The 10,593-nt window shown below is 37.7% G+C and overlaps 1 pseudogene; it reads right to left on the bottom strand.

The window, feature by feature from the left end:
• Positions 1–8,341: 8,341 nt before the first annotated feature.
• On the bottom strand, positions 8,342–10,297 carry LOC102867407 (annotated as a pseudogene).
• Between the last annotated feature and the right edge of the window lie 296 nt (positions 10,298–10,593).

Genomic DNA, 10,593 nt, shown 5'->3' with positions numbered 1-10,593 from the left:
ATTTAACCCAGCAATTCCACTACTGGGAATATACCCTAAAGAGACCATAAATGACATCCAAGTAGATATATGTATACCCATGTTTATCGCGGCTTTGTTTACAATAGCAAGGAGTTGGAAACAACCCAAATGCCCATCAACAAATGAATGGGTAGGGAAGCTGTGGTATATTCGCACAATGGAATACTATGCTGCATTGAAAAACAAGGAACTCATGGAATATTATTCAAAATGGCTGACCCTAGAGGACATTATGCTGAGTGAGGTATCTCAGTCACAAAGGGACAAATGCTATGTGGTTTAAAATTTTAAAAAAGAGCACGCCAAGGATGTATCCTGCCACAACTTTTCAATCTGTATGCAGAACAGATTTCTTCCAAAAATGTAGTTAATCTAATTCCTATGCAGCCTATCAGGTGAGATCCATGTGTAAAGTCATTGTTCATATCTTTTTTAAAAAGGTATTTGCAATGAATAAATCATTGTAAATATACAATTCAACCATTCTATTTCCAGCCTCATTTCTATCACCAGGACCTTATTTTCCAACTATTATTTCTTCACTGTTGCCCACTTTTGTATTCCAGTTACCAATTATCATTAATGCAACTTGATTGCCTGTCCAGTCAATTACAGCCTGAAAGATTTGATAAAAATTCTCAATTTCTTCCCTTTGGATTCTGATGTAGGAGAGTATATTTGAATAATAGTCATGTTAATGTGCTTTTCTGGTATGTGTATAGATATTATCCTATCACTCAGAACATTGTATTTTAGGATAGAATTTGACATTTACTGTTTTACTGTGAATGCAACACCATTCTTCTGGTTTTCATTCCCAGCCTAACAGGTCATATGATTAATACGATAATAAATCATATGACTTAAAGTTGCCAAGCTAGTCCATCTCATCTCACTAAAATGTAGTATGTCAATGTTTATGCATTCATTTCGTTTTAAACAGTTTTCAGGTTCCCAAAATTCAAGCTACTCACATTCCATGTTCCAATTATTAAACAGTATTTGTTATTGATGCCTTTGAGCTGTGGTGTTGGAGACAAACATTGAACATCCTATGGATGGACAAATGAACAAACAGATATTTCTAAGACGGTGCAACTGGAGTGCTCTTTGGAGGCAAGAGTGATGAGGCTTCACCTCACATACGTTGGGGCTATTCTTTGGAGAAGGACATGATAATGGGAAAGGTGGAGGGTTGGCAAAAGAGAGGAAAACCCTTGACAAGGTGGATTGACACAGTGACTGCTGCAATGGGCTCTTGTGTGTCAGGAAATGTGAAGATTGCACAGGGTACAGATCTTTTGTTCATAGGATTGCTATGAATCATACTTGACTTGATGGCACATAACGACAATAAGAACAACAACAATACAGAACAGATAATTTAAGAGGCTGGACTTCATAAGGAAGGATGTGACATCAAGATTGAAGGAAGACTCATCAACAGCTTGCACTATGCAGATGACACAAAATTACTTGCTGAAACAGAGTAAGTCCTGAAGGAAATATTTGCTGCAGAGGGTCAAGGGTGCAATATGCATTGAAGCTCAACATCAATACAATGAAGATTCTTATCACTGGGACAATGGGCCAATCATGATAGATGGAAAAGAGATTGAGATTGTTAACAGTTTCAGTTTGCTTGATTCCACAATCAACTCAGCAGTCAAGAAATCAAAAGATTAATAACATTAGAAAAAACTATGATTGTACACACCAAGAGACTTAACCAGGAAGAAGTGAATGAAATGGAGGATAAGAGGCATGATGACTATGTCTAAAAAATGAAGGAGAAGTAGGAGTGTACTTGTTGGTTAAATAAAACTTCCACATTAAAAAAAATGCAAGGGGAGAGGGAGAGGCTTCTTCTGGTGTGTTGCATGTGAAGATTTGGATAACCTGCAGACATAAACATTCATCAAGTATTTACGTAATCATGCCTGAGGCTGAAGGGAAAGGTTAGATCTAAATATAGAGAAGTGAGTCATGGGCAGCTTAAGTGATGCAAGGGATTTACAGACTGGATTCCAGCTTGGCATCATCGAGAATTCTTACTAAGCCAGAGATTCTGGAGCCAAGTCACTACAGATTTTTAACAATAAAAAAATAAAAAGGAACGCTTCACTAATTTGTGTGTCATCCTTGCTAAGAGGCCAGGCTAATCTTCTTTGCATCCCTCCAATTTTAGTATATGTGCTGCTGAAGTGAGCACGGCACTAGAGTCTCACTCTGAAGATCAAAATTAAAACCTCATAAGCAGTTCCTTACTTCACCTCTGCCTTGCATGGGACTTCTGAGCTGTAAAATCACCCAGTGGTAGATGGAATTTGCTCCAGGACTTAAGAACAATACATGACATAGTTGGGCCTCTACATCTTGTGGTTCCTAATCTTTATACTTTGATAGACAAAGTGCTAGTCAATAAGCCTTTTATTTTAAGAATTACCTTCCATCTGTAACTTTATTTGTGCCACTGTTAGAACCTCTACGTGGAATATTATTGCTTTTAATTTTTGACTCATGCACTTTTAACTTACACCTCCATGATACATCTTCAAGGATATGAACATGTACGGCTAAGCACAATTGGTAACAGTGTATCTAAATTCCAAAATCAGTCTCCACAATAGTCTATGTGTTTCCTACTGCCAAAGGGCTCTTTAGAGTAGTGAGAGAAGATCTTCAGGCTGAAACCTACAGCGTCCCTTTTCAGTACGAAGTAGCTAAGAGAATACGCAGTCCCCTTTTCCTTATGAATGAGGGTGAAGTCTACCTTAGGAAGGAGTGCTAAGGAATGGCAAAGGACACACTGACAAAGGAGATTAAACAGAACTGGCTTTGACAAGCACTGTGGCAATGGGACAATTAAACCAGACTTTCAAGGGGGGGAAGAAAGAGTAACGAACTGGGGAGGAGGGTAGAGAAAATAGTGCAACAATGAATGAATGGAAACCCAAAATCCCTGTAAATGTTCATTAAAATTAATAAAATTTAATTAAAAAATTAAACCAGTTCAATAAACCAGTTGTCATTTGTTGTTTTATGCCACTGAATCAGAACCAGCTCATAGTTGACCCTCCCGGGGGCTTTTAGAGAGAGACACTTAATCACACATTTGTATTTCTCTGGCAAAGGAGCTGGTAGAGTCGAATTGCCTACTTTTAGGATTACAGTGCAATCTCTTACCACTAGGCCACTTGTATGAGTAACAGAATAGAATCGTGAGTCACAGTGTATTCAATGACTGATTTTTCAGTATTCGATTGCTGGACTATGCCTTCTCCCTACCTATACACGCACTTGAATTGTGAATCTGTCCATTGGCAACTAAATTAGTTGACCATTTGCACCCCTTGGGGTGTTCCAGGTCAGGAGTGGAGCTCTCCCACCCCCTAAATCTGCTCACATAGAAACACCTTGAGGAATACTAAGTGTGACTAGGAAATAGTTGGGTTGGATTATGTTGACAAAAACTTATAGATTAAGAGAGGCAAGTGTCAGAGTATTGAACTTTCAACCCTCAAGCAGTGGACTTGGAAAAGGAGAATTTGGGACAGCAGATCATAAACAGATGATCAGATACTTAATGGGGAAGCAAAGGAAGAGATAAAAGACTCCTCTCCTTCTTTACAATGATTCACTATCACATTATAATTTTCCTATATTTTCTCAAATATAAAAATATTCCCTTTCTATAACCTACTTTTATATAGACTTTCTAAACAGAATCCTATTGAGTGCAAAAAGCATTTTATTAAAAGCAGTCATTTGTTACTGCTCTAAATAGTCTTTTATAGTTTCTCAAGCTCAGTGTCTTCTTGATAAAGTAGGTCCAAGAGTGAATTATTACAATACTGGAAGTCCTTGGTAATGAACAAGACACAGAAAATAATGTTCCTTAAGTTGCTAATGCAAGCTGGCTGGGTGTATTTGCTAATTACCATGTTACTGTCAGCACCTTTCACCTTTCTTTGTTTCTTTTTCTGTAATTTTCCGAGGGGGATAAAATCAATTTCTTGTGAAACAAACAAACAAACAAACAAACCCAACAAAAAACATGGGAGATTCAAAACAAAGCACATACCTTTGTGTAGGCAGCATTTTAACAGCATGCTGAGCTATTTCTGATTATCTCTGTCAAGGTGATGCTTACGGAGTGAACTCCAAGCTAATGCCTCAGGCAGATTCAGTGAGAGAAAGGTATGGCATTATATTTTTATTTTCCCCCAACTTTTTGGTACTATCCTTGGGCCCTTATGGCTACTGTGATTTCACGATGAAGAAATGAAGGCATTTTTGCAAACCTGCAGTCCCTTCCATGCCTGGGTGTGCACACTGCACACCTTCTCAAAGCGGCGAGGAGGCTCTGCCATGCTTTTATTCGAGAACATCTGAGCCAAGCTTTCAAAGTTTGTAAAAGCCCCCAAATGTTGTCATTGAAAGTCTGTTAGGAATTTCACAACTGAGATGAGTGCATCTAATTACTGAATTATTAAAGGCTTCCATTTGCAAAGCAATGTCCTGTCACTCAAAAAGATAAATTCAAGTGCAAAGTACAATTTTATTCACTTCACACAAATTTTAAATATTTCAAAATCAAGGCATGAGAAAACTTTATTGCCTCTAGTCCTTTCTTTAAGCTTAACTTGTAAACTGAGGCACATGTATTTTCCAGCCCTGTTACTTGAACAACAGTTTTACTGCCCTGTGCTGCTTTGCATTTGTTTATTGGTCTCAAGCTCAAAGATTTCTTTCTAAACTTAGAGTACTACTCACAAATAAAGTATGTTGGGGAGTTTCTTTACAGGAAATAAATAAAGTTGAGGAAGTACAGACCTAAGGTGCCTGGGATGGTTAAATTATGACACTGCCATTTCCTTCATTAATCTTTTCTCTTGTGAAAATGTGTGTATTTGAGTTTCTGGGTGTGTTTTCTTTGTGTCTTTGGAACTAGACTGCAGGAAAGGGCTAGTTTTTTTCAGCCTTCCCTGATTCATATTGCCAAAAGAAATTTTTTATATGTATTTTTTCAACCCTGTCCTTTACTTGTGTGGTCTTTTTTTTTTACTAGTTTATTTTAAAAATTCTAATACAAAGTCGAACAAATTCTTTCAATTTTTCTAACCTCCCACCCATAAAATTGTACAATCCAATGATGAATCCCCTATTCTCCCTGCACATCCACACCCCTCTGCTTCTAGCCTTTCCCACCCCTCCTGGATCCTTATACTAATTCTACAATAACGGTCTTATACAACAATTATCCTTGAGGGACTGAGTTAGTTCACTCAGTATAATGCTCTCTAGTCCCTTAATAATTTACAAAGTTATTGCTGCTGCGTGCTGCATAGTATTCCATTGTGTGAATGTACCATAATTTCTCAATCCATTCATTTGTGGTTGGACATTTGGGCTGTTTCCATGTTTTTGCAATGGTGAATAATGCTGCTATGAACATTGGTGTGTGAATCTCAGTTTATGCCTCAGTTCTCATATTCTCAGGACATATTCCAAGTAGTGAAGTAGCTGAGCCATACGGAAATTCTACGTTCAGCTTTTTTGAGGAGGAGCCAAACTGCCTTCCAGAATGGTTGCACCATTTTACAATCCCACCAACAATGTATAAGAAGAGCTCCTTTCTCGTATTAAAGTTACACATTTCAATTACGTGAGCTTTGCTGTTGTTGTTGTTATGTGCCATTGAGTCACTTGTGACTCAGTGACCTTTTGCACAAGAGTCCTAAACCCTCCTCTATCCTGTGCCAACCTCATTGTCTCTGACACACCTATTCCCACTACCCCAATCACCGAATGGATCCATTTCAAAAAGGGTCCTTCCTCTCCTGTGTTGTACCTCTACTCTCCCAAACATGATATCCCTCTCCAAAGACTGGTACCTCTTTGTAACACATCCAAAGTATGTCAGACAAAGCTTCAAAATTATTGCTACCAAGGAGCAGCCTGGATTCACGCTCTCCAGGAGTAACCTGATTGTTTTCCTAGCAGTCCATAGTATATTCAACACTCTTCTCCAGCACCACAGCTCAAAGGCATCAATTCTTCTCTCATCCCTCATCACTGTCCAGCTCTCTGATGCATAGCCCACAATTACAAAGACTATAGCCCGGATCTGGCGCACATTAGTCTCCACCCTGACGTTGTTACTCTTCAGTACTTTGGAGAGGTCCCTGACAATTGACTTTCCCAATGCAATTCGTCTCCTGATTTCCTGACTGTACCAAGAGTGTTGTCTGTGGAGCCAAGTAAACGAAAACTGTTAAGCAATCTCTTCACCATCAATACTGTTGCTGCCAATTGGTCTAGTGGTGAGAATAATTTTTTTCTTGATGTCGATCTTCAATCCATATTGAAGGCTGTCATCCTCAACCTTCTGCAGCAAGTACTTCAAACCCTCCTCAGTTTCAGCAAGCAGGGTTGTGTCATCTGCATAACACTGGTTGTGGATGACTCTTCTATGCTCCTCATGGAGCATAGCATCCTGGATGATCTGTTCTGCATATAGATTGACTTTAAAAAATAATTTTTGAAAATAAAATAATCATTAATATATCTATATGAAGTAGATATCAGAATTAACCCCACTTAAAAGAAGAGGAAACTGAACTATAGATATATTGAGGAACTAAAATGATGAAAATAACATAGCTAGAATGCATATGAAGTAGGATTTACATTAAAAAAAAAAACACAAAACAACAAGACAATGCCCACTCTTAGCCACTTTGTGCACTCTGGGGCCGTAGTCTGTACGGAACTTCACTGCTAACTTTAATGATGCCCCTCTTTGGTGGTGCAAATCAACTGTCAACTTATCATGAGAAAGATGAGAAATCTTCTGTCTGAGTTATAATCTCAGATTCCCAGTGGATGGTTAGCTATGAGTCAGCCCCAACTGGAGAGCACTAAGGATTTTTTATTAATATATATTAACTTATAATATCTATGTGTATGTTTTGTAAGAAAGATGTGGGAAATCTGCTACTATTCATTTTTTTAATGTGTGATATTTTTGTTTTGTTTACAACTTTATTGGCAAAAAGCAAGAGAGATAAGTTGAGAATAGTTTAACACAGAGTATCATTGCTGATCCTCTCAGATCAAAAATGCTCCATCTCAAATAGCCATCTACTTATCCAAAGATATACAACACTGAATTTGCATATGCTATTTATTCTATGAAGTACAGTGTTCATATTTAGGCAATCTTTATATACAAAAAAATCTGTATAAATACAAATACAATAAAATCACTCATTAAAAATTGCATTAAATGAAATCTTTGATATTTAGATTTATGGTTTTTTTTCTATAATTATATTTTATTAATTTTCATAAACATTTACAGAGATTTTGGGCTTCCACTCATTCATTGTTGCACTATTCTCTCTACCCTCCTCCCAGTTTGTTCTTGTCCAAATGCCACAGTGCTTGTCAAAGCCAGTTCTGATTAATCTTCTTTGTCAGTGTATCCTTTGTCATTCCCTATCACTCCTCCCTGAGAGAGACTTCACCCTGAGTCATAAGGAAAAGGGGACGGCGTATTCTCTTAGCTACTTCCTGCTGAAAAGGGACGCTGTGGGTTTCAGGGTGAAGATCTTCTCTCACTACTCTAAAGGGCCCCTTTGGCAGTAGGAAACACATAGACTATTATGGAGATTGATTTTGGAATTCAGATGCACTCTTATTGATTGTGCTTGGCTGTACATGTACATATCCTTGAAGATGTATCATGGGGGTGTTGCAACCTAGAAGACACAAATTTGACTAACAAGTTATAAGTACATGAGTCCAAAAATTATGGAAAAGTAAAAGAAAAGATTCTTTCATTGTTTTACAAACCCTCCCCCAGGTCCCCTCCACCATGTAGCCCTCGCTCTAGTCTCCTGTGATGACAGAAATACCCAGTTACATCTCTCTTTTAAACGGTTCTCTCCCTCCTCTGTTTCAGTGCAGTATACATTATTGAACCCATCCGGGCAATAATATATGACCAAAGAAAATCAAAAGCTGGAAAAGCAGTTGTACTTCTTGAGTGGACAGTTACAAAAATCATTTTCTAAAATGACCACATTTCAATTTATAATAAACCTACTATGAACTTACTCTGAGATGTAGTCAAAGTTGGAAGAGAAGGAGTAGGGAGAACATTCCTTTTTTTTTTTTTTTTGAGAATAAGCTCTCCAGAATCAGCACGGTATATAAACATACCCTGTTGAAGAATTCTAGGTGGAACAAAATTTATGTAGTCACTTTCAACTCATACTAAGATGACTTAATTTGTTCATTAAGTTGTTTAGTGTCATTCTTCTAAATCAAGTGTGTTTAATTCTTCTTCTGGCTCATCCAAATCTTCCCCAGTAAACATATTTTCATCAACATTAACAGCATCAATGGCTCCATTTCCCTGTACCTCCCCTTCGTTGTCCTCTTCCAAATCACTTCTTTCCCGAGTTTCAGCTTGACTTCCAGAAGCTTCACTTAATTTGTTTTCGTCTTTTTCTGATGTGTATGTGCTGAATCTTTCAAGACTGGCAACAGTCATACCTGTCTCATCGACATCTCTAGGAATGTACAGGCTTAGATCTATGTCATTTACAGTCGTCATATCATCAACCTCATCACCACCTGCTCCCTGTGTGTAACGTGTATCATCTGCGTCCTCATCATCATCATTAACCAGTTCTGGATGAAATTCAAACATCTCACCGCCACTGATCATTAGTGCTTTCCCTTTTGGTAACATTGGGAACTAAGGCAGAACACTCTTTTTCAATTGTACTGAAACAGATGAGGGAAAGAACAGATTAGAAGTGATATATGATTGAATATTATGGTTAGCACAGGAATCCAGAATTAAGGTTGCATAGAGAAGTGTACTCAGGGAGGGGGTTGGGGGGAAGGGACGTGGGAATTGTATACTAATGAAGGATTTTTTTTTTCTTAAAAAAAAAGAATTCAAGAGCAGCAGGATGGTTTGGATGAATCCTTTTTTTCATGGAATAAAGAATTCATTAGTGCCAAAAAAAAAAAATTCATGTATGGTTACCAACAGATAACTTTGTATTATAATACATTTCTAGTAAATATTATACATTTAATTAGTATTTTTGAAATAATTTTATTATACTGAAACATTATGTGTTATTATTAAAATGATTTCAAATTGAATTTAATTTTTTTACAAAATAAACATTTACTGAGAACTTAAAAAAAAAAATTCAGACAGATATTTTAGATTTGTTCCTGAGTAGCCATTGATAATACCAATGAGTAGTTAATTCTAAATTGATCTTAACCTATAGGAGATTGCTGTTTGTAATTAAAAAATCACTTTCTTTCTGCCTCTCTTATCATCTCCATTTCACACTTACTTCTCCAGTATTATTCCATCACCCTGGTCCTCTTGACTCTTGATTTACAAGAAGGAACACAGAAAAGACAAATATGAGTAGGAAATTGCTCACATGAGTTGAATTTGATTCAATAAACATCAAAGAAGTAAAAAAAAAAAATCATCTTCTTTCTCTCTCTCTTTTTTCTTTTTCTCTTTTTTCAACACAAATCCTGGAGGTAGGGCATGCCGATATATGCACATATCACCCCCTCCAGGTCATACCACAAAACAGCCATACTTCTTGTTTTCAGTAGCTTCAAGGAAATGCTTGCACACTATTTGTGCACACTATTTGAGTTTTTGGGTTTTGTTTTTTTCTTTTCCGCCTCACCATGCTTCTTGTTCACTACTTTTTCCAGGGTTTGGGGTTTTGTGTGTGTGTGTGTTTTTTTTTCTTCACATCCCAATTATCTATGGTATCTTTTTCAAGTTCTTCATCTCTTGCATCAATGTAAACACTTCGTTTATCACATTTTCTCTCCAAAATCAAGTCATGGGAAAATTTACACTTAACCTCCTTTGGTACCCTGTTCTTGTTTGAAGAACGCACATACGGATTTGGAATCTACACCTTTACATATTTTCTGAGCAGCAACTACAGGTTTGAACAATTCATTTAGTTCCTGTAACTCCTTCTTCTTGTCATCGTTCTACAATTTCTTCTCAGTTTCATTTTGTGCTACCTGGAGCGGATTTTGCAGACCTAATTCAATGTGATGAGTGACAGCTTTGATAAACTTCTGCTGCTTTGCTCCTTTCTTATTCTTCAGACCAAAAGTTTCGTTTTCCTTGACTTTCTCCTTCTTTTTCTGTTTCTCCTTTTTTGCTGCCCCCGGCCTGAGGCTGTTTCTTGGGGGGCATTGTGGAGAGAGGTGACACTGGCCAGACTTGAGCGCAGCAACACACTGTTGGGGTTCCAGCCCCACTACCATTCATTCATTTTAAGGACGCTGAAAATCCATGGGCGGGTCAGCTATGAGCCAGTTCCAACTCCAGAGCGCATAACAAAATATCTATAGCTAGAATATATCTGTTGTTGTTGTTGTTGTTATGTGCCGTCGAGTCACCTGCGACTCATTGCGACCCTATGTACAACAGCCCTAAACTCCGCTCTGTCCTGTGCCAATCGCACTGTCTCTGATACTCCCATCCCAATT

Source organism: Elephantulus edwardii, unplaced genomic scaffold (assembly GCF_000299155.1).
Source record: "Elephantulus edwardii isolate Elephantulus edwardi_28Jun2011 unplaced genomic scaffold, EleEdw1.0 scaffold00303, whole genome shotgun sequence".
Taxonomy (NCBI): Eukaryota; Metazoa; Chordata; class Mammalia; order Macroscelidea; family Macroscelididae; genus Elephantulus; species Elephantulus edwardii.
Note: the sequence above shows the minus strand (reverse complement) of the source record. Positions and strands in the feature narration are given on the sequence as shown.